The 25,162-nt window shown below is 40.5% G+C and overlaps 1 pseudogene; it reads left to right on the top strand.

Moving 5' to 3' along the window:
- The window catches only part of LOC123723321, a 42,747-nt pseudogene that overhangs the window by 7,448 nt on the left and 10,137 nt on the right, over positions 1-25,162 (top strand).

Raw genomic sequence — 25,162 nt, 5'->3', positions numbered from 1 at the left:
AATCTTTCCCATCTAGAGAGCACTGAGTCCAGGTTTTTCCTTAGTCCTTAGCTCTTATGTATTATACTTCTATATATTATGGCTTTTTGTTAAATTTCTATTATCTTAGAAAATAAAAGTTTTCTATAGATATCTGTATTAATGAAATAAACATAAAATTAGGCGTGTTGGTGATAACTCCGCTGACTGACCGCTGCTACTTGTGTCTCATGGGAGCACTCCAACTGGACCTGGGCGGAGCGCCCGCCGGCCCCGCAGGCACTGGCAAGACAGAGACCACTAAGGATCTGGCCAAAGCCGTCGCTGTACAGTGCGTCGTATTTAATTGCTCCGAGGGTACGAATTCTTTTAAGATTTTATACTTTTTTATTCATCTACTATGTACGTGAGTGTTTTAGCCGTTCTTATATAAGTTAGTAACTATGTTTGTTGGGATTCAGGTCTGGACTACAAAATGATGGGCCGGTTCTTCTCTGGGCTGGCGACCTCCGGCGCGTGGTGCTGCTTCGACGAGTTCAACCGTATCGACATCGAGGTGTTGTCCGTCATCGCTCAGCAGCTCATCACCATCCGCAACGCCAAGATTGCAAGACTCTCCAGGTTCGATGCATTGTCGATTTCTCCATCTGCACATTTGTGGATACTTCTGCGCCAGGTGTTTTCAATGGTTATAATGCAATAGATTCATGTTCGAGGGTCGCGAGATAAAGTTGGTGCGCACATGCGCGGCGTTCATCACCATGAACCCGGGCTACGCTGGCCGAACCGAGCTGCCGGATAATCTGAAGGCGCTCTTCCGACCCATCTCAATGATGGTGCCTGACTATGGTACGTTCACTGTCTATTCTTATTGTTGTCACCAAAATCTTACAAAAATGAACATAACGTGGAGATAGGCTTCAGATAAAAAAAGCGAAGCTTACAATTGTTTTTTTTTCCAAAAATCAGCCTAAAAAAATGCAAGTGAAGCATTAACATGTATTTTCTAGTTTTTTTACTCCGGCTACGTACGCGCGGATTTAAATAAATCTTAGTAAGTAGCCTATATCTTCTTTTATTATGTTCTACATCTGTGCCTTTTAGTTCGTAGTATCTGTTAAGCTGATTCGGAGATGCGTAATAACAACCAAAAATTCGCATTCACAATATTAGTATGATATGATTGACATTGAACCGATACAAAAATAATATTCTGGTAGTTTAACACTGTTGTATGTAATAGCGCTGATCGCGGAAGTGATCTTATATTCCGAGGGCTTCGAGTCCTCCAAGGTTCTGGCGCGCAAGATGGTGCAGATGTACAAGCTGTCCAGCGAGCAACTCTCCAAGCAGGACCACTACGATTTCGGCATGCGTGCGGTCAAGAGTGTGCTGGTTAGGACGTTACTTTTTTAACTATAAAACTAAAAAAAAAAAAAAAAATATGGTTTTTTCTTTAAATATCTATTTTTTTAATTAAATTTTGAAGCAACAAATAGCTCATTATTTTCTTTCTTTCGTAAAATTGTTTGATTCATATCAGGTGATGGAAGGCGCCCTAAAACGTGCGAACCCTGACCAAGTCGAAGATCTGACGTTGCTGTGCGCGCTCAACGACAGCAACCTACCTAAATTTCTGGCGGCGGACGCGCTGCTGTTTGCCGGCATTCTCTCCGATCTGTTCCCGGGCCTCGAGCTACCCGTGCGCGATTACGGCGTAATGGAGGAGGCCATCAGTGAGTTCCACTTCTTCGCCTGATTTAAGCAATAGGGTAAAGCTGGCACTGCCATCGTTAAATTAATTTTATATTTTATTACATTCTACGAAACGAAATTTCACTTGCTTTTTTGTACTTTTTCCATTTTCTCAGCGAAGTCCTTAAAAAAACCGGTACAGTTCTAATGTACAATAATTGTATGAAACCTAGACCTACATTTATTATAACAACTGTTGCTTAGAGTACTGCCTGCTGGAGCGCAACTTGCAAATTGAAGCGTGCCAGATTCGTAAGGTGATTCAGTTACACGAGACGATGATCGTGCGCTGGGGAGTGATGCTGGTGGGACCCACCGGCGGCGGGAAAACGGTCGTGCTGCACGTGAGTACAATAAAAGTCTTCGATTCACGGTATAGCGCTCGTTGGAGATTAGTAAATGATCGATATTTGAAACGTAGGTACTGGGAGAAACGTACATTCGACTGCATGAGCAGGAGATAGAGGGCCCCCAGAACAAACCGGTGCACATGTACACGATGAACCCCAAAAGCCTGAGCATCGGCGAGCTGTACGGTGAAGTGAACCTGCAGACGCTGGAGTGGCACGACGGTGTGCTACCGCTCAGTTTGCGCATTGCCGTTCAGTGCACCGCCACCGACCACCAATGGATCATCTGTGATGGCCCCGTTGACGCCGTTTGGATCGAGAACATGAACACCGTGCTCGACGACAACAAAATGCTCTGCCTCGCCAACTCCGAACGCATTAAGCTGACGCCACACGTGCACATGCTGTTTGAGGTTAGTGTGCGCGAGTTACCTAGCACCATTCTATTTGCTATTTTTGTTAGAGATTAATGTAAGATACATGTAGGTGGGGGACCTAGCGCAGGCATCTCCAGCGACTGTGTCGCGCTGTGGCATGGTGTACGTCGACCCGCGCGAGATGGGCGTGCTGCCGTACGCACGCTCTTGGATCGCGGGCGCCGCAGCTCAGGGCCTGCTCACCGGCGATCACCCTGACTTTCTCTATCAAATGTTTCTGATGCTACCCGAAGGACTCGATTACGTCACCGATAAGTGCACGGTCGGGATAAAACAGGTACACAGTCTAATTTGTTATCAACCTTGTTGATAGTGTTCATAATCGTCATACAAGGCTTAAACTGAGTGTAACAAAGAGTAGAGTGCATATTTTTGTGTATGTAGGTGGATGCGAGCAAGGTGGCGGCCCTGTGTAGTCTGCTGGGCAGCCTGTTAGCCGAGCCGGGCAAGCGGTTTCCGGACAAATCGGCGGCACGCAGCTACTTTGCACTTTGCTACCAGTTCTGCTACGCCTGGGCCGCCGGCGGAAACCTGCTCAAATCCTTCCGACGACCATTCGATGAGTTCATCAAGAGACAGTTCGAGACCTTCGAGGAGGGAGAGTAGTGCGTATTCTAGTTTTATTCTAAGTGTCACCTTACTTATAGATGCACTATTGTGTTAACATATTTATTTAATGCCAATTTAGTAAAGGGGAATTGTTCAAAACCATATCAAGCGGCACTCAAAAATTATCGTTGTTCGTTAGAAGAGTTTCCACATTTAATACTATTAAGTACCCTTTGACGTGACCAACAGGCCTGTAACTAGTATACGGTTACATTTTATTAACAAAGTTAGGTTCCGACCTTTACCGAGCTAATTGACTCGGGCTTCCAATATCGACGCTGAAGTAAAATTCAATTAATTTAGTCAAAGTGCTGCCACTAATTTTCCTTTTAGAGCGCTATAAATAATTTATTTTTACCAATAATAGGTCAACACAGGTAAAAGGAATACGGAATAATTAATTGAAAATGTGGCTTATAATGCTGAAAGTATTGTAGAAATTACAATAACAATTTCACTTATTGATCAAAAATCTTTGTTCTTCGTTATGTTAGTATGTCCTTAGTATGTATATATATTTCCATGTATCAGCCTGCCGTCTGGCATGAACCTGTTCGAGGTTTACGTGGATACGAAGCTGCGGCGAGGGCGGCCCTGGTCCGAGTCCACGCCGCCCTTCACCTACGATCCCGACCGGCCGTTCTTCGAGACCCTCGTACCCACCACAGACACGGCGCGATACGGCCATTTGCTGCGTCGCTGGCTCGCCACAAACCGACCCACTATCTTCACTGGTGACACGGGTACAAGCACACCTAGACCTCTATTTCCAACTCAAATCTTTTCATGGCGTTGAGTCTTTACCTTAGCAGTAGTTTTCCATGGATGTTTTTGCTTTAATTTTATTATGATTGCATAAAACTTTGACTTTATGCTGTACCTTTGTACTAAAATATTGTAAAGATTAATAAAATATTTTAGGTCAAAGGACCAAGGCAAAGGATGTTTTTAAACTTCTATTGTTTAGTTAGTTTATTTTGTTACAAAATTGATATTTTTAGCCGACTTCAAAAAGAAGGAGGTTATCAATTCGACTGATTTTTTTTTTTTTTTATGTGTGTTACCGCGAATCTCCGTCCCTGGTGGTCCGATTTTGATAAAAATTATTTTAATCGAAAGGAAGTGCGTGCAGGTGGGTCCCATTTTTTTGTTTTTTTTTTTTTAAATAACTAGAAGACTAGTAGATTTTGAATATAGTTTCAAAATTTGTTGCGAAAATTAGGGACATTTTTGCTTTCAGCGCTTACGTAGGCTAAACTATAAGACCTACATCAAAATGATGTATGGCGAATTGTAGCTCTTTAAATGTGCTAAATAAAAGTCCGCGATAGCATATATCTATCTTTTATAGTTTTCTCACAATAACCATTTTTTTCTTTACGAAACATTAATTAAATTCATGCCCTATTTCCGACGCTATTATTCAAGTTCAGTATTAACCCTTATGTAAATAAACATGTTCATTATCAAGAGAATTTAATGTAGATTATATTTGCAATTAAAACTATATCATTCTGTCTAATAGCTTAGGAGATATCGTAAGAATAAAATTACGCGGAAACGAAAAATGCTACATCGCGTTACAATGAATAGCACAAATTTGCTTTCTGGGCTTACGTAGGTCAAACTATATGACCTACATTAAAATGATGTATGGAGTAATTATAGATCCTTAAATTTGCTAAATAAAAGTCTTAGGTGGCATATATCTATCATCTATGGATGTCTCACAAAAACCATGTTATTGTGAACAAACTTCGATTAAAATGCACACGAAAAACAGCGTCGTAAGCTTACGGCGCTATTATATTATATTCGATATGAATCCTTATCCAAATAAATATGTTTGATGGCTAGAGTATTAAATGCAGATTACATTAGCCTTTAAACTATGTAATTCTGATCAATAGTTTGGAAGATATTAAATTATTAAAAACTACGCGCATTCGAAAAATTCTACGGCGGCGCGCGGCTGGACTAAATTAAAGGCACGCTACGATGTATTAGTTCGTTAATTTTCAATTTGTATACCGATTTTGATAATTATTTCACTGTTTAAAGGATAAGTGGTTATCTGCTGCATTCTAAATTAGTTTTTGAATTGAAGTACACACATATTAAATAGGAAAGTCCTTTTCTTTATTTCTTTCCTCATACGTATTAAGGAAATTTGTAATTGAACTTCAAATTCACTAAAAATTGTGAAATAAAACAAAAATTTTAAGAAAAAAAAATAGCCGACTTCAAAAAAAACAATCTCAAACAAAATGCACTCAAAAGTAACATAAAAAAACAATTTCAAACAAAATGCATTCAAAAGTACCATAAAAAACCATCTCAAACAAAATGCACTAAAAAGAAACAAAATAATGACAGAAGAGAAAGAAGAGAACTTTCTTTAGAGTTTAGAGGGTTTTTGAAAGAGAGAAGAAAGAAAGAAAGAAGTTTTCATGTCATTATTTTGTTTCTTTTTAGTGCATTTTGTTTGAGATGGTTTTATTGAACACTTTTAAAGCCTCTTTTAATAACATACTTACCGCTAAAGTATCGTGTTGTAACGATGTAGTTTTTATGAACAATAGCAATCTAACGTGACGTCTGACATCTGGCAGGTAACTGACAGTTGTCAATAAATTGTGGTAGTGGCGCTTTAGCTGATTAATAACTTAAAAATGTATTAAATATTTAAATTTTCTTTTTCTATTTTTTGATTTCATTATATATATTGGTTGCTTTATGCATGATTAAATATACTTTTTATAAAAAAGAAACAAAGGTTTTAGGTGGTAGATAGCAAAAAGACAGGTGTCCGAGGTCCATCTTTAAAAACAACAGGAAGGTTATTTATAGGATGAGTTGCTAAAACTCGGCCATTTTGTTGGAGGTCAGCGGTCTGAAATAGTCGTTTCCTTGTACTAATTTTTTTTTTTGTAAATTATTAAAATTTACGTTGGTTCCCTATTGAAAGGGTAAGTTACTTGCACAATTTAATTTGTAATTTAGCGGCGTTAATAACCCATACAGAAACTGATATGGAATATAGCGACGGAATTATGCGGAAACTTGCAACCTGTGATACTAAGGGATGATCCGAACTTTAGTGATACTATCCATATTTGTTAAGCAGTAGACACGACCCGCTCTAAGACGCGCATAACGCAAAATGAAATGCTACGAACCCCAACAAAATATCATTAGAGGCTTATTGAACGAGTTGAAACCGCTCGACGCAAAATAAAATGTAACCAACCCCAACAAAATATCATTAGAGGCTTATTTAACGAGTTGAAACCGCTCAAAACGAATAAAAACTATAGGGACGTCGCATAAAACCCAAAACTCCCGGACCTACAAATCAGGTAACGGAAACGATAAAACCCACAAATTCGTGTAATCTTACTTACTCAACAAATACCGATACGTACATAAACAATTACAGATACTATGGGATCACAGCAAGATGTTAAAAAATAGTGACTGAACAATAGCTTGGTAAAAAAAACCAAAACTTAAGAAATCTAACCAAGTTTTTTTTTTCCAGGTAAGTTGGAATTAAGTTTGGAAAAGAAAAAGAAATACAAAATACAGGTTAAATAATAAAAACTATAATAAGAATTAAATGAAATGAAGTAAGATTGCTTGAAGAAAACAACCTATTAATTTTTTAACAACAAGCAAAATAAAATATATATTTATATAATATATTGTTAGGACTGTTGAGGGTAGTCTCACAAAAGGTTTTATAAGGAGGCGTGCGCTGCTGCTCGAAGCAGTCTCTTTCCATCCTTCATTGCGGAACGTCTGACATTTTTGTTTATTAACGTTCGATTTGAGTTTGATACTACAGCGAGGATTATTATGAAGTAGAGTTAAATTCATTATTTCGCTGTTAGTTTAATTCTTTTAAATACTTTTGCATCAAATATCTTACATCAGAAGTGGGATAGGATCCGCGTGATTCTATCCACTTTGCTCACTTTGTGTTTGTGTTTGCATTTTCGTGAAAATAAATGCAAAGAGAAAAATGTCAGGTCGTTACCGTGATAATTGTTGTAGTCGTAGCAAGTTGAGTCGATATCAAAGTCGTACCAGTGTTCGCGAAACAAGGGTAGCGTGGACCAAGCTGTTTATTCTGCATGGGAATGTGTGGGCAGTGAGGCTCACGCGCTGTCTGTGTATTTCACAGCAGACAGGATTGTGGACACGATCTATTCAATTTGTACTGCGGTAAGATCGAACCAATATTTTTATATTTCAAGTTTTGATGCCAAATAAGTCAACATTAGACTTTTAAATTAATTTAAAGATGTGTTCTTTACTAAAGACTGAAATTGAATACCTCGATCAGTTTATTAGTGAGGGTCAGGTAAGGCCGAGTCGTGGCAAGATTTAACACGTTACATGCCAACATGATTTTTTCATTTTAAAGTGAACTTGTAAGGCTAGTCGGTTGCGCTGAGCGTGTTAAGCCATTACCTGAGTCAGACGTATGTCATTATGTCATAATAGTCATTGATGCCCTTTATTAGTTCAGTTTGCTTTGTCCATGTATTGTCGAGATGCTCTGCGTAGCGTAGACTGCGGGATACCCAACTGCAGAAGTGAGATTGTGAACGGAATGTGAGACGTTCTGTATCAGGAGATGCTTCTAGGGTATTTTCAGGACTGACAAACTGCGGGTTGCCATTAATATCATGTAGAGGACGGACTGCGGGACGCTTGCCCTACATGGTGCCACGGTGAGGGGAGTGGACTCCCGAGACATGCTCTGCTTTTTTTTTTAACGGTGAGACATCTTTTGTTCGTATGACACGCAAACGTCGTGCCTATGTTATACGAACGATTGTGTGATACTACTTGCGTATAATAAGCGAACGTCGTGCCTATGTTATACGAGTAGTTATGTATCTGACATGTGTGTAATAAGCGAACGTCGTGCCTATGTTATGCACATGTAGATGACACATGATATGCGAACGTCGTGCCTATGTCATGTGCTGAAGTCATTTGTGTAGATGAACTATGCAAACGTCGTGCCTATGGTTCACTATGTTGTTGTAAACGAACTATGCAAACGTCGTGCCTATGGTTCACTATGTTGTTGTAAACGAACTATGCAAACGTCGTGCCTATGGTTCACTATGTTGTTGTAAACGAACTATGCAAACATCGTGCCTATGGTTCGCAAAGTTGCAAAGAAGTACAGGAGGACGAGGACGTTCTCCAGTCAGGAGAGGCCGTGTTAGGACTGTTGAGGGTAGTCTCACAAAAGGTTTTATAAGGAGGCGTGCGCTGCTGCTCGAAGCAGTCTCTTTCCATCCTTCATTGCGGAACGTCTGACATTTTTGTTTATTAACGTTCGATTTGAGTTTGATACTACAGCGAGGATTATTATGAAGTAGAGTTAAATTCATTATTTCGCTGTTAGTTTAATTCTTTTAAATACTTTTGCATCAAATATCTTACAATATATATTGTTAGGTGTTAGGACTGTTGAGGGTAGCCACACAAAAAAAAAGGATTTATAAGGAAGCGTGCGCTGCTGCTCGAGGCTCTAATCCGCTTGTTGTAGGTGCCGCCACCTACAATCCAATCGCGCTCGGTAAGTTTCGTCGGGATTATCGTAGACCTAGGCACGTTCTTGACTTTCAAGACGATGCAATTACTATCGCCCAGGCTAAGCTCAAACATCACAAACAGATCACACGCCGCAGTCGCTGTCGGCTGCGACAATCATTCTCGCGATACGGCCTCATAGCAGGCAGGTTTTCACCTATTAATTGTAGAAGCGTTGCTGGAGTTTCTTCCGCCACTTCTTCTCCCAGCGCTAACGCTTTCCGAAGTGGTAGTAATGTTAGCTGTATTAATAATAGCAATCAGATAATAGCAACCGATCAAGCCGAGGTTCGGCCCTCTCGGGCACCCTTGAATCGGAATGCTGAACGCGTAATGAGTGACAGCCCAAGCCGAGGTCCCCTCTCGGGGGCCCTTGCGCCCAGTCACTCCATGGAGCGTCCACCGAAGCGACCTAAGAGCTCGGTGACCTTCCAATCCGGTAATAATAACGAAGTAACAGCCCGAGCCGAGGCTCCTGAGGGAGCCCTCGAGCCTAGTTACTCTTAAACGAGGTTTAGGCTAAGCGCCATCTGCGCCCGGCCACCTCAAGCCCGGTGAAACTGTAAATGCCTCCTCAAGGCAAACAGTGACTACTTAGTCAAAAAAAAAAAAACTGCTCGAGGCAGTCTCTTTCCATCCGCCATTGCGGAACGTCTGACATTTTTGTTTATTTACGTTCGGTTTGAGTTTATCCTATTGCGAGGATTATTTAGAAGTAGAGTTAAATTCACTATTTCGCTGTTAATTTATTTCTTTTAAGATACTTTTGCATCAAATATCTAACAATACATTTATATATATACAACAATTCGGGTTTTGTTAGATTTAAATACTTAATAGTCCGGTCCATGTTTAAATTTAAAAAAAAAAATTAAATTAAAGTCAATAATAATAATAAACTGGTTACTAATATTACAACCTGTGCAAGTGCTCATTTATATTGGAACGAATAGATTTAAGAAATTAAGAATTGTGTTATAAGAACCACGTGCTCTTGACAATAATTTTAATTCTTCTTTTCTAATTTTTTTTTAAGTAATACTCATGATTCCTTGTATTGCGGCATATTAATTGTTACTTTTCCTTTTCTTAATAATTTACTTTAAATTTAAATTTGTTTTTTATGAATTCGTTTTGCATTACAATCTGACTATTTTTTAATACTGTTTCCCTTGTTGTAAAGGTGAAATTACTGCCAAGTTAGTACCTAGCCGTTCTTTTTTTATTTTTTTTTTTAACTTTGAATACGTCATCATATGCCAGATTGATTATGTGAACTGAATTCCTTTGTTCTACTAACATTTTATTTCGGCCGTGCTGCCTATGATTTGATTATATATATTGTAAGATATTTGATGCAAAAGTATTTTAAAAGAATTAAACTAACAGCGAAATAATGAATTTAACTCTACTTCATAATAATCCTCGCTGTAGTATAACCTCAAACCGAACGTAAACAAAAATGTCAGACGTTCCGCAACGACCGATGGAAAGAGACTGCCTCGAGCAGCAGCGCATACTTCCTTATAAAACAACCTTTTGTGTGACTACCCTCAACAGTCCTAACACGGCCTCTCCTGACTGGAGGACGTCCTCGTCCTCCTGTACTTCTTTGCAACTTTGCGAACCATAGGCACGACGTTTGCATAGTTCGTTTACAACAACATAGTGAACCATAGGCACGACGTTTGCATAGTTCGTTTACAACAACATAGTGAACCATAGGCACGACGTTTGCATAGTTCGTTTACAACAACATAGTGAACCATAGGCACGACGTTTGCATAGTTCGTTTACAACAACATAGTGAACCATAGGCACGACGTTTGCATAGTTCGTTTACAACAACATAGTGAACCATAGGCACGACGTTTGCATAGTTCATCTACACAAATGACTTCAGCACATGACATAGGCACGACGTTCGCATATCATGTGTCATCTACATGTGCATAACATAGGCACGACGTTCGCTTATTACACACATGTCAGATACATAACTACTCGTATAACATAGGCACGACGTTCGCTTATTATACGCAAGTAGTATCACACAATCGTTCGTATGACATAGGCACGACGTTTGCGTGTCATACGAACATAAGATGTCTCACCGTTAAAAAAAAAGCAGAGCATGTCTCGGGAGTCCACTCCCCTCACCGTGGCACCATGTAGGGCAAGCGTCCCGCAGTCCGTCCTCTACATGATATTAATGGCAACCCGCAGTTTGTCAGTCCTGAAAATACCCTAGAAGCATCATCTCCTGATACAGAACGTCTCATATTCCGTTCACAATCTCACTTCTGCAGTTGGGTATCCCGCAGTCTACGCAACGCAGAGCATCTCGACAATACATGGACAAAACAAACTGAACTAATAAAGGGCATCAATGACTATTACGACATAATGACATACGTCTGACTCAGGTAATGACTTAACACGCTAAGCGCAACCGACTAGCCTTACAAGTTCACTTTAAAATGAAAAAATTATGTTGACATGTAACGTGTTAAATCTTGCCACGACTCGGCCTTACCTGACCCTCGCTAATAAACTGATCGGGGTATTCAATTTCAGTCTTTAGTAAAGAACACATCTTTAAATTAAATGAAAAGTCTAATGTTGACTTATTTGGCATCAAAACTTGAAATATAAAAATATTGGTTCAATCTTACCGCAGTACAAATTGAATAGATCGCGTCGACAATCCTGTCTGCTATGAAATACACAGACAGCGCGTGAGCCTCACTACTCACATATTCCCATGCAGAATACATGGCTTGGTCCACGCTACCCTTGTTTCGCAAACACTGGTACGACTTTGATATCGACTCAACTTGCTACGACTACAACAATTATCACGGTAACGATCTGACATTTTTCACTTTGCATTTATTTTCACGAAAATGCAAACACAAACACAGAGTGAGCAAAGTGGATAGAATCACGCGGATCCTATCCCACTTCTGATGTAAGATATTTGATGCAAAAGTATTTTAAAAGAATTAAACTAACAGCGAAATAATGAATTTAACTCTACTTCATAATAATCCTCGCTGTAGTATAACCTCAAACCAAACGTAAACAAAAATGTCAGACGTTCCGCAACGACCGATGGAAAGAGACTGCCTCGAGCAGCAGCGCATACTTCCTTATAAAACAACCTTTTGTGTGACTACCCTCAACAGTCCTAACAATATATTTTTTTAGGGTTCAATAGTAGATTCTTTAGTTTCCAACATAGATTTTTCACTTCGATTTTTGTTTTTGTTTTTTTTTTTTATGTGAAATATTTAATCTGGATTCTTGCCAACGAGTTTTGTGATTTTGGTATTACCTCCAATATTTATAATTTTCTTTTGAATTATTCTTTTGCTAGTTCATGTTGGAGATAATTTTATTTTTTAATTTTACCCTTTTGTAAAAGACCACCGACCGTAGGGCCCTTGTGTTAGCTTTTATTATGGTACGGTGGTCCAGGGACATATAGGGTTTACATTGGACTATATTTCTTTCGTTTGGCGGATTCCAGGAACTTGGATACGATTTAAAAACGAGGTTGCGGAGTCAGCGGACGACCCGGCATGACCAGGCCAAACATTGAATAATATGCGAACAACACCGCCTGAAAACTGGTATTTTACTTACATTCGCAAGTCTATAGATATAAGGGGAATAAAAAGACAATATGATCTCACAACAATAATATTATTTATTTATTCTTTTTTTATCATATTACCAACACATTTAATTTTCACAAATTATTATATTACAGTAAGAATAGAAACATATATATATATATACAATAAGAATCATCCAAATGATAGTTGTTTTATTTAAATTTTATAGAAATGTTATAAGAGGTTATCTAGCTTAAGGCTTTCTAATTAAAAATGTTTATCGGAGATAGTAAAGGATAAAACTTATACTCAGGGTCGCGTTACTAGTTCGCGTGTCTTGATCAACTTTGCTTTTACCCACTTATTATTTTTAAACAATATTGAGCCTTTAAATTATACCATTTTAAACAAATTAGTTACAAACAACACAACAAGTCCCTATGCTCAATCAGCCATATACCTGTGCAGTGGCGGCTCGGAGGGAAACTTCCGGATAACAGTCCGAGCATCCACTGGACAGATCCTACTCAGGAATTTGGTGACACTGACCTGGATGTTGATTTGTAGTGATGGTAAGGAAGTTTGTACCTTACTGCATCCTAAGCTCTTTGCATGGACTGCGGAACGGACTTCAAAGAAGCATGACTAGTAATGTACATGCTTTAATCCATAATTTCTATTATGAAGTAACAATTAAATCGAAAACGGAGACGAATATGAAAGAAATATAAAGAAAACCCATCACGGCGGCTGCTACAAATTTAATTTTGTTCTAAAGGACTTATAAATCAATCCGCTCGCGATTTCCCACCTCTCCCATTTTTATTTATTTTGGCTAACCTGCCATAATATTTTCAATATCAAGTGCGATCACGAATGATTTAAACTCTCTAAAAGTAGAATTACAACAGCACAAATAATAAATCCGAGGACGGTAGACTACCACCGGCAATTCATTTTGACAATGTCCCTTTTATACGACATTGACATAATTGACAGATGTGTGCGTTCGGAAACCGAAGAGAAGAAAAAAACTGAATCAAGTAAAAGTAATGATGCGAAAAAAACCGCAACGTTACACGCCGTCGCGGTGCAGCCACGCGCAACACGACCTCCGACATCTTCTTTCTTATTGGGGTCGCTAGCCGCCAACGCAGCCTAACCTCGCCGTTTTCATTTAGTTAAGTCCGCACCCTGGGAGCCCTGACCATATCATACTAATTACTTGTAACGTCCGTGTGACAGACCTACCAAGTAGGCGTTGGACCCACGCCTGTCTTAAGTTTTTTACTATTCCGATGATTTATATTAGGTCCTTACATATGAAATTGGCGTTTTGTATGGGAGGAACAAAAAGTCGAATATTTTTTAATATAATATTGTTAGATATTTGATGCAAAAGTGTTTTAAAAGAAATAAATTAACAGCGAAATAGTGAATTTAACTCTACTTCTAAATAATCCTCGCAATAGGATAAACTCAAACCGAACGTAAATAAACAAAAATGTCAGACGTTCCGCAATGACGGATGGAAAGAGACTGCCTCGAGCAGCAGCGCACGCTTCCTTATAAATCCTTTTTTTTTGTGTGGCTACCCTCAACAGTCCTAACAATATATTTAACTAATCAAAGTTTGAACCATTATTTTCTATGCACTTTTGCCATCTCATAGGTAGTTCATTGATCCCTTTACTAAAAAAACCAGTCGGACGGGAATCAATAAAATCTTTGAAGGCGATTTGGACTGGCCAATCGGAGTTGAATTTTTTTCCTTGCAAGAAGTTATCCAAATTTCGAAAAAAATGGTAATCTGTTGGAGCAAGGTCCGGGGAGTACGGAGGATGTCTTAGACTTTCCAATTGAAGCTCTTCTAATTTAGTAGCCGTCTGTTGCGCAGTGTGTGGTCTAGCGTTGTCGTGAAGCAGCAGTGGCGTGGAGCGATTGACCAGCCTAGGTTGTTTAGCCGCTAGCTTTTCCATCATGGTTTGCAATTGCTGACAATAGACATCAGCCGTAATAGTCTGGCCAGATTTGAGAAAACTGTAATGAACAATACCGGCACTAGTCCACCAAACGCTTACAAGTAACTTTTTTGGGGTTAATTTTCGCTTGGGGCAGGATTTGGCTGGCTGGCCAGGATCCAACCATTGCGCTGAGCGCTTCCGATTATCGTAAAGAACCCATTTTTCATGACAGGTAATGATTCGGTTTAAAATACCTTCATTATTGTGCCGGTTTAGTAATGTAACGCAACAGTCGACGCGCGTTTGCCGGTTTGCTTCAGTCAATTCGTGAGGTACCCACCTTTCAAGCTTTTTAATCTTTCCAATTTGCTTCAAATGAATTAAAACAGTCAATTATCACTAACATTGCAGCTTGCAGCTAACTCGGACGTGGTTTGCGATGGATCCGCTTCCACAATAGCCTTCAACTCTTCATTATCAACTTGAGTCTCAGGCCGTCCACGGGGCTCGTTCTGCAGATCGAAATTTCCAGAACGAAAACGTTGGAACCAAAAACGAACTGTGTTTTCTTTTGCAAAACGACCGCCATACACATCATTCACCCTTCGAGTCGTTTCCGCAGCACTAGTGCCACGGCGGAACTCGTACTCGTAAATAATGCGATATTTTAAGTTTTCCATTTTGTAAAATGAGTGACGCAAACAGAAAAAAACAGAAGAAAAAAAACAATTGAATGACGGTCATCGAACCACAAATACATGAGTCTATAGCTGTACAAATTTGAATTTGGAATTCCTTACCAAAGAGGAGAAATTCGTGATTAAAGTGGCCAGTACGAAAAACGCCAATTTCATATGTAAGGACCTAATATTAACAGCAGGTTGTAATATTAGTAACCAGTTTATTATTATTTTTTTTTTAATTATACATAATATTGTTAGGTGTTAGGACTGTTGAGGGTAGTCTCACAAAAGGCTTTATAAGGAAGTATGCGCTGCTGCTCGAGGCAGTCTCTTTCCATCCGTCATTGCGGAACGTCTGACATTTTTGTTTATTTACGTTCGGTTTGAGTTTATCCTATTGCGAGGATTATTTAGAAGTAGAGTTAAATTCACTATTTCGCTGTTAATTTATTTCTTTTAAAATACTTTTGCATCAAATATCTAACATCAGAAGTGGGATAGGATCCGCGTGATTCTATCCACTTTGCTCACTCTGTGTTTGTGTTTGCATTTTCGTGAAAATAAATGCAAAGAGAAAAATGTCAGATCGTTACTGTGATAATCTTTGTAGTCGCAGTAAGTTGAGTCGAAATCAGAATCGTACCAGTGTTCACGAAGCAAGGTTAGCGTGGACCAAGCCGTTTATTCTGCATGGGAATATGTGAGTAGTGAGGCTCACGCGTTGTCTGTGTATTTCACTCTGACAGGATTATGGATGCGATCTATTCAATTTGTACTGCGGTAAGATCGAACCAATATTTTTATATTTCAAGTTTTGATGCCAAATAAGTCAACATCAGACTTTTTAATTAATGTAAAAATGTGTTCTTTACTTAAGACTGAAATTGAATACCTCGATCAGTTTATTAGTGAGGGTCAGGTAAGGCCGAGTCGTGATAAGATTAAAAACCTTTGCCTGAGTCAGATGGATGTCATTATGTCGTAATAGTCATTGATGCCCTTTATGAGTGTGAGACGTTTTTGTATCAGGAGATGATGCTTCTTGGGTATCTTCAGGACGGACAAACTGCGGGACGCTCCTATCGGCAACGGACTGCAGGACGCTTGTCCTACAAGGTGCCAGGGTGAGGAGGATCTGTGCTGTTTGACGATCCGATGTAGTTGTTACTGGATCTGTGGCTGTTTGATGATCCGATGTAGTTGTTACTGGATCTGTGGCTGTTTGATGATCCGATGTAGTTGTTACTGGATCTGTGGCTGTTTGATGATCCGATGTAGTTGTTACTGGATCTGTGGCTGTTTGATGATCCGATGTAGTTGTTACTGGATCTGTGGCTGTTTGATGATCCGATGTAGTTGTTACTGGATCTGTGGCTGTTTGATGATCCGATGTAGTTGTTACTGGATCTGTGGCTGTTTGATGATCCGATGTAGTTGTTACTGGATTTATGCCGTTTGATGATCCGATGTAGTTGTTACTGGATCTGTGCTGTTTGATGATCCGATGTAGTTGTTACTGGATCTGTGGCTGTTTGATGATCCGATGTAGTTGTTACTGGATCTGTGGCTGTTTGATGATCCGATGTAGTTGTTACTGGATCTGTGGCTGTTTGATGATCCGATGTAGTTGTTACTGGATCTGTGCTGTTTGATGATCCGATGTAGATGTTACTGGATCGGTGTTATGTAATGATCCGATGTAGATGCTACTGGATCACTGTAACCCAATACACTGAGGCAAGTTTAATCTGTAAGGCCTGTGGCAGTGTGGTCCCTGAAACACGCGCCTGAGTAGTGCCTGTCTACAATCAGCGCGCTACAGCCGCGCCTGATGACGAGCAGCGCGCCAGTGCAGCGCCTGACGACGAGCAGCGCGCCCGCATCGCGCCTGCCAACGAGCTGGTATCGAAAGACTCCATGCCATTGTTACAGACGAATTCCAATGTTGACGATGCTGGAAGAACGAGCCCGAGGACGGTCTCATGTCAGGAGAAGCCGTGTTAGGTGTTAGGACTGTTGAGGGTAGTCTCACAAAAGGCTTTATAAGGAAGTATGCGCTGCTGCTCGAGGCAGTCTCTTTCCATCCGTCATTGCGGAACGTCTGACATTTTTGTTTATTTACGTTCGGTTTGAGTTTATCCTATTGCGAGGATTATTTAGAAGTAGAGTTAAATTCACTATTTCGCTGTTAATTTATTTCTTTTAAAATACTTTTGCATCAAATATCTAACAATATGGTAACTGTTGTTGTTTTTTTTTTATTTTTTTTATGATATTTACCTAAAAATTTCGGAATATTTTTTTTTTTGCACGGGCTTACCCCGTAGCAGTGTCCAGGAGTCGGCAAAACCTGCATCATCCTGGAAGTGTTGAACAACATGCAGACTACAGACTCTTTCATACCGGTCACACTCAACTTCTCTGCACAGACCAGCAGTAATAAAACACAGGTTGAACATGCTGTAACATATACTTCAGTAGCTTTCAACTTTCATAATATCTATCTACCATAAATCTACTCATAAATCTACTCATAAATCTACGTTATTAATCTTACTTTTTTTTTTTTTTTTTTTTTTTTTTTTATTTATTTATATTAAACAGGGTACAAAATACAAAGTTATATTAAAAGTGTCTATAAACCCATCGTGGGTTTGTCCAGACACTTTGGTACTACGCTATGAAATATAACTGAAGGTAAGTTTAGATTAATTTTTTAAACAGCAACTAAGTGAGATCGCTCATACCGTCATATACAGGGTGCACAACGGGTAATAATTATATAACGCTCAGGATTTAAGATAGTAGTCTTTAAGTATGTTTTTTAAATTTTTGTAGTTTATGTTATTTTTAATTTCAGAAGGTAAATTATTTATTAATGTTGGAATTATATATTCTGATGTACGCATACCATAGACATTGACATGTTCTGGAATTGACAATTTTTTATTTGTTATACTCCTAGTTGTAAGTGTATGATTAATTGGAAGCTGAATTTCAGTCCGAAAATATTGTTCTACTAACAAGTTATATTCTACTTTTTTATGTACTGGAATTACTTTACAATGTTTAAATAGTTTTATAGGGTCTTTAGAATAATTCTGTTTTATTTTCGGTGGTGTTATTAGTTTTAAAATTTTATATTGTATATTATATATTTGATTTAGGTATGTTTTATAAGTTCGTCCGTAGCTACTTAATCCGTATGATATTATACTTTCTACAAACGCCATATACATAGTGATTAGAACATTGTAAGGTATTCTATCTTTTATTATATGAAATTTAGCCATGATTGCCCTTAGCTTATCACATGTCTTATTTATATGTCGCGACCAACTAAACCTATCATCTATAACCAGGCCAAGATATTTATGCTCGTGGACCTGCTCAAGAGGCACACAATTAGATGTGCACTTTCCACTGTGGAGACACGTGTGACTGTGTGCTAAAATTTTAATAATTTTATTCGGAGAGCACCGATTGTGGCTCGAATGCACATGCATAAATTTAGTTTTGTCAGCATTGAGTACTAAACCAGCATCATGCGACCATTTACAAAGCGCTTCAAAATCCGATTGTATCTGGCGTTCAGCCACCGCGATGTCTCTGTCAGCAGCCATCAGACATGTATCATCCGCAAACTGGTACACAGTGCAATGTTTAATGACCATGGTGATGTCGTTGACGTAGGTCAGATAATGAAGCGGACCGATAACAGAACCTTGTGCTGTTCCTAACGTAACAGGTACACTATCGCTGTACGACGTTCCGACTTTTACTTGGTAGCTGCGATCATTAAGATAATTTTTACACCACTGTAGCAGTTTTCCTCTTATGCCATTATTATCTAGCTTCTCAATTAACAGATCATGTTTAAGCATATCGAAGGCTTTGCTATAGTCAATAAATATTAATATGACATGTTTTTTTGAATTAAGGCAAGCATTAATATCATCGGTGAATTTAGATAATAAGAGAGTAGTACTTTTTCCAGCTTGAAACCCATATTGCTTCTCAGATAAAACTTTGTGAGATCTGCGAACTACTTGTGCTACTTGCGAATGCGAACTTAAATGCGAATGTTTAGATGGAATGATGAATGAATGAATGTTTGTTTAAAGGTAACTCTGGAATGAGTCTACGAATCTTGATGAAATTTGGCACAGATGTAGAATATAGTATGCAAGAACAAATAGGCAACAAATTAAGCTTTTTTTTTAACTCCGCGCGAACGGAGTTATGGTCGACAGCTAGTCTATCCATAAATTTGAAATTACGGAAACATATTTCCATCAAATTTACTTACATAAATACACCTAATTTTAAATTCAGAGCCTAGTCAATCGAGACGTTATGGAAATGTTTGACAATTGTTTTTAGAGCAACTCATTTAGAGTTATGTCACCTCTGACCAAGTAGACCTTTGATGTCTACTATGATGCTTATGATGGTAGGAGGCGATCGAACAGCGGCGGGAAAAGCGACCTCGGCGTGCCCTAGGCGCGCCGCTAGGCCGCCGCATAGTTGTGTTCGGAGCTCAGCCCACCATCGAACTGCTCAGGTAAACTATTGCTATCAATGGATCTGCTACCGTACTCAACCTGCATTTGTTAAGTTATTTTGTCTGGTTATATTTGTAGACAGTTCCTTGATTTCGGCGGGTGGCACGACCGCGACAAACTGTACTGGAAGGAGATCATCGACGTGGTTGTGGTGGCGGCGTGCGCCCCGCCCGGCGGCGGCCGCAATCCGCTCACCGCGCGCTTCGTAAGGCACTTCGCCATGCTGCATTTCGCCGCACCGGACTCTTCCGCGATGATCACTATATTTAAAGTAAACATTCACCGTCCTTTGACCCGTTAAAACATTGATAAAAAAAACCCTTATATGCTCGATGCCAGCATCTACCGGTATAAATAGACAAAGTTAGACAGAAATCTTTAAGCGTGTTTGTTGCAGTCGATCTTGGGCGGGCACATGGAGGACTTCGTGACGGAGGTGTCATCGCTAGCGGACAACTTGGTGCGCGCGGCGGTGGAGGTGTACGGACGTGTGTGCGCGCAGTTGCTGCCGACTCCTGCACGCGCCCACTACGTTTTTAATCTGCGAGATCTGTCCAGGCGCGGGCGGCGTACATGCGCGTCCCACGCGAAATGCTACGGTGTGTGTATTTACTTTAATATATTTCTATATGTTAGCTAATCCATAAAAAAGTGACACATGTTCAATCGTCTCCGAAGTACATCAGTATCTATTTAGAAATTGAAAGAATAATCAATCTTATTATTTTCTTTTTGGCTGTTCTATCATGAATGCTTGCGAGTATTTCATGACAGGCTCATTTGCGTAGAAGACAAGACCTTTTTCTACAGGCTAATGTGTGATGTTTGCGAGAAAAACTTCAAAGACCCGGTGTTGGATTTGCCTGAAGGAGAGCTTATTGAAGAGCCGTCAATGCTCCTATTTGGAGACTTCATAAATCCCTCATTGCCAAAAGAAATGAGGGTGTACCGGGAACTTCCAGACATGGAAAAACTCATGGCAGTGCTCAAGGTTTGTTTTAGTCTAAAAAAAATGTACGTTCAACAATTATAAAAATTTATTATCGGCCATAGTAAAATACTCCTCTATATTCAGGAATACCTAGACGAGTATAACGCTAGTGCGCGTACGGAGATGCGACTGGTTGTATTCAGTGAGATGGCGGAGCACGTGACGCGCGTGGCGCGCGTGCTGCGTGCCGAGCGCGGGCACGCGCTGCTCGTGGGACCAGCGGGCTCAGGCCGGCGCAGCGTTGCCGCGCTCGCCGCTCACCTCAACGACTGCCGGTAACGATACGGCCGCACGGCATACCAACCTGCTTCTTTATGAAACAACTAACAATTCATACAATGTCACGATCGTGTCTTGCAAATTATGTGCACCAGATTTTATGAATCGTAGACGATGGATAACTTATATATTATAAAATGTTGACAAAAACGAAAAAGAATTCAATAAGGAAAAGTTTATATGAACTCCAAACTGATGGAATGGTTTTCGCCGCAGATGCATGGGGATGGAGCTAAAGCGAAACTACGACGTGCCCGAGTTCCATGAGGACCTGGTGAAGATGTACATGAGCGCAGGCGTGGCTCTACGGGAGACCGTCTTCCTCTGCACCGACTCGCAGCTCTCTCGTGACGACTTTCTCGAAGATATCAACAATATGCTCAATACGGGTACTAAATAATCGTCCATTCAATATTATTCACCGTTGGAGAAAACTTCAGTCTATGGTAATATTAGTAGACCTTCCATAGTACCGAAAGTATAGGGTATTTTAGTTTTACTAATGCAGACGACTGGCCATTTACGGTTTTTAAGTAGTACGTTGGCAAGTTGATTTTCGCAGGTGAAGTAAACAACCTGCTGGAAGGCGATGCGTACGAGCAGATGCAGTCAGGATGTGGACAAGATGCTGCGAAGGCCGGGGTCAACCTTTCCGACCGCGACGCTCTCTACCGATTTTTCATCAACCGCGTGCGCGCCAAGCTCCACCTCTGCATTTGTATGAGCCCCGTTGGCGAAGGTTTCAGGTTGAAATGCATGAGCCGTAACATTGTCCCGTAAAAGTAAAAACGTTTTAGGTTCCTCGCATTGCTTTTTTGTGTGTTAATAAGCAAAACCTTTTTTGCTCACTAATGTTAAATTACAATGTGGTGGTGTGTGGTGCATTCAGACGGCGCTGTCGCATGTTTCCTTCTCTGGTGAACTGTTGTACTATCGACTGGCTGACCAAGTGGCCACCGGGAGCGCTGCACTCGGTGGCACGCCAGTCACTGGCACCGCTCGGCGACGCTAAGCTCATCAATGACGTATCCACAGTCTGCGTATCCATGCATCAGGTACGTGAAGTCAAACTTTTACCTTGTCTACGATAAATCTTTAATAGGACATTGAACACTATAGTATTACTTGATAACATATTCCTGTGTGTTTTGTATCAGGACGTGGACGTAATGTCGGAGCGCCTATTTACGGAGCTTCGGCGACACTTCTACTCGACGCCCAGCAGTTACCTCGACCTGCTACTGCTCTACCTTTCGCTGCTGGATGCCAAACGACAGGAGATCATCTCCGGCCGCGACCGCGCCTCCTGTGGCCTCGAGGTATATTGTTCTCAGATCTCGTTGACCTATACATATAATTTGTGTTTCATTGTGAGACTGTAATGTATACAGGTTGTACAACATTTCAGTCTTGACATAATGTAGGTTGTACTTACCTCATTTTTATGTTGTAGAAGCTGTACAGCGCATATGAGTCGGTGGGTGCGATGGAGCGAGCCGTACGAGAAATGGAGCCGCTGCTGGCGCGCAAGGCGGCGGAGGGCTCAGCGCTGGCGGCGCGCCTGCAAAACGAGCGCCGCGCAGCCGATCTCGTGCGGAGCGCCTTACTCGTCGATGAGGCTAACGCCAAGGTGGGATTTATAGACTTACCATAATAGTCGAGGTTTAGGTTCTGGCCGCAAAATGTTATGCAAATACGAGTAGTACAACTTATATGCTGTGAATATATTATAATTTTCTGTGTTACACATCGATTTCAACCTCGACAGATGAAAGCAGACGAGGTGAGGCAGATCGCAGACGAAGCGAAGGCGGACCTGGCGCTGGCCATGCCCGCCATGGAGGCTGCGCAGGACGCGCTCAAGGCGTTGAATAAAGCCGATATCAATGAATTGAAAGCATTTCAGAAGCCTCCCACGCTCGTGCGCTTCGTCATGGAGCCAGTTTGCATTTTGCTAGGAGCGTAGTCAGTTTAGTTTACGACAAGTTTTTTCTAATTAATTAATAAACTTATTTGACTGAACCAAACGTCGGCCAAAATCTACGACTGATACAAGAAACTTATTTGCAGGCCCGATTGGGATTCAACAAAAAAGCTTCTGGCCGATGTGAACTTTATCCGAAACCTGCAAGAGTACGATAAGGACCACATCCCCGACGCCACCCTTAAAAAGATCAAGACTTATCTCACGCACAAGGATTTCAATCCCGATACTGTCGTTAAAGTCTCCAAGGTGACTTATTACTAACCCATAGATTAAATACTAACCAACAGATGTCGAATATACTAAATATGCCAAGTGCAAATACTTAGTACTCGAATGGATGTATCATGCTGTAGAAGTGAGTGGAAGTTTTGCTTTGCGTAGGTTTGCCGCTCCATGGTGCTGTGGGTGCAGGCCATCGACATGTAAGCAAAGGTGTTTCGCGTAGTGGAGCCCAAGATCCTTAAGTAAGTTATCCATTTTAATATTTTGAAGACAGTTTTGTATCTCATCATTATCATTAAGACGTTAATTGCGAGTTACACGGATGTTGGATGCCGTTTACAGACATAAAGAGGCTGCGGGCATCCTGCGTAGCGTAATGGCGGAGTTACGTGCCAAGCAGAAGCAGGTGGAAGCGGTGGAGGCGCAGCTGGCGGCCATGCAGCGCGAACTGGAGATTGTAGAGGAGGAACGTGACCGGCTGCAGGCGGATGTGCAGTTGGCCGCCGCCCGCTTGGCGCGGGCAGGCAGCCTTACGCAGGCGCTCGCCAATGAGCAGTCGCGCTGGGAGAACAGCGTCAAGGTCACCTTGCTCAGTTAATTGGGGGAGTTCTAGCCGTACCTGTAGCTATACAATCATATTAATAATTTTCGATATTGATAAAGTAACATCTCGGCACTCGGCGTAAAATTATCCAGACTTCTTAAGTTAGCCCTCAAGTTGAAACTAACATTTAACTTTTCTCTGATGTATTCCAGGAATGGTCGTTGCAGTTAATCGACGCTACCGGCAACGTGCTGGTGGCGGCCGGCTGCATTGCGTACTTCGGCGACTTTCTTGCACACTATCGGCGTGAGCTCGAGCACAAGTGGGTGGCCCATTGCGCGGAACTCAAGATACCCGCTTCTCCCACTTTCGAGTAAATCTGTTTTTGTACTTATAATTACTAGTGATGCAACGGATGTCTGTTTCCGTTTCCGCAAGTGCGGAAGTTCCGCGTTCTTTTCAACATCTGTTTCTGCTTCTGTTTCCGCAACTTTTATAACGGAGATAAAACGGAACTTTACGACGGCTGAGATCCAAATGCGCGGCGCGAGACGCGCAGTTCGTGCGCGGCCTTTCGGCACTTGTCGCATTTGTTTGTTTACGTACTTTTTCGTGAATTTAAGCGCGTAATATTTTCTGCTGCTGTTTGAAACAATCAGTTTCTCTTGCTGGAGTAAACTGTCTAGTTGTTGTCCATATAAAATTTGACAACTGGCAAAATGTGACTATTTCATACTTACGAGTTTTTAAAAGTACTTTTGAATAAGTGATAACCATGTAATATATCATCATCATTATTATCATCAGCTCACTATACATCCCCACTGAGGGGCTCGGAGCCTACCCCAAATTAGGGGTGACTAGGCCATAGGCAACCACGCTGGCCCAGAGCGGGTTGACTTCACACATATCATTAAATTTTTTCTCAGCTATGTGTAGGCAGCATCACTATGTTTTCCTTCACCGTAGGAACGTCGGATAAATGTAAATATCTAAATCGAAAAACACATTGGTACATAGCGGGATTCGAACCCAGGCCCTGCAGATTGCAAGTCAAGTGCCTAATAATTATATCTTTTTCTAATCTAGATTTGGTGTTTTTGATACTTAACACATTCATTGTTTACAAAATAAAAAAAGGTAACAGCTGGGAGCAAAAACTTTTTATGGTGAATTTTTATTTAGTATATATCTGGGAGTGTTTGAACATATAGATAAATTAATAATGTTTTTTGTATTTGAGCGCTAGGGATCATCATTTTGAGCGCTAGGGATGGCAATGGTTTAGTTCACTAATATGTAGATATTTGTTCCACGATTTCATTTCTGTGTACTAATATGTTACAAGATTTTGACAAAGTCAAGTTTTTCATCAAATTCCAGAATATTGAGTAAAACATGTAAGGATACTAATCAAAACCAGCTTTTATCTTCTCGGTTCAAGATCTTGTAACATTTCATACACACCCACACATACACACACGTATACACACACACACATAAACATAAACGCATACACACACACACGTACACACACATACATATATTTAAAAATATACAT

This window comes from Papilio machaon, chromosome W (genome assembly GCF_912999745.1).
Source record: "Papilio machaon chromosome W, ilPapMach1.1, whole genome shotgun sequence".
Lineage (NCBI taxonomy): Eukaryota > Metazoa > Arthropoda > Insecta > Lepidoptera > Papilionidae > Papilio > Papilio machaon.
This window is presented reverse-complemented; position numbering and strand designations above follow the sequence as displayed.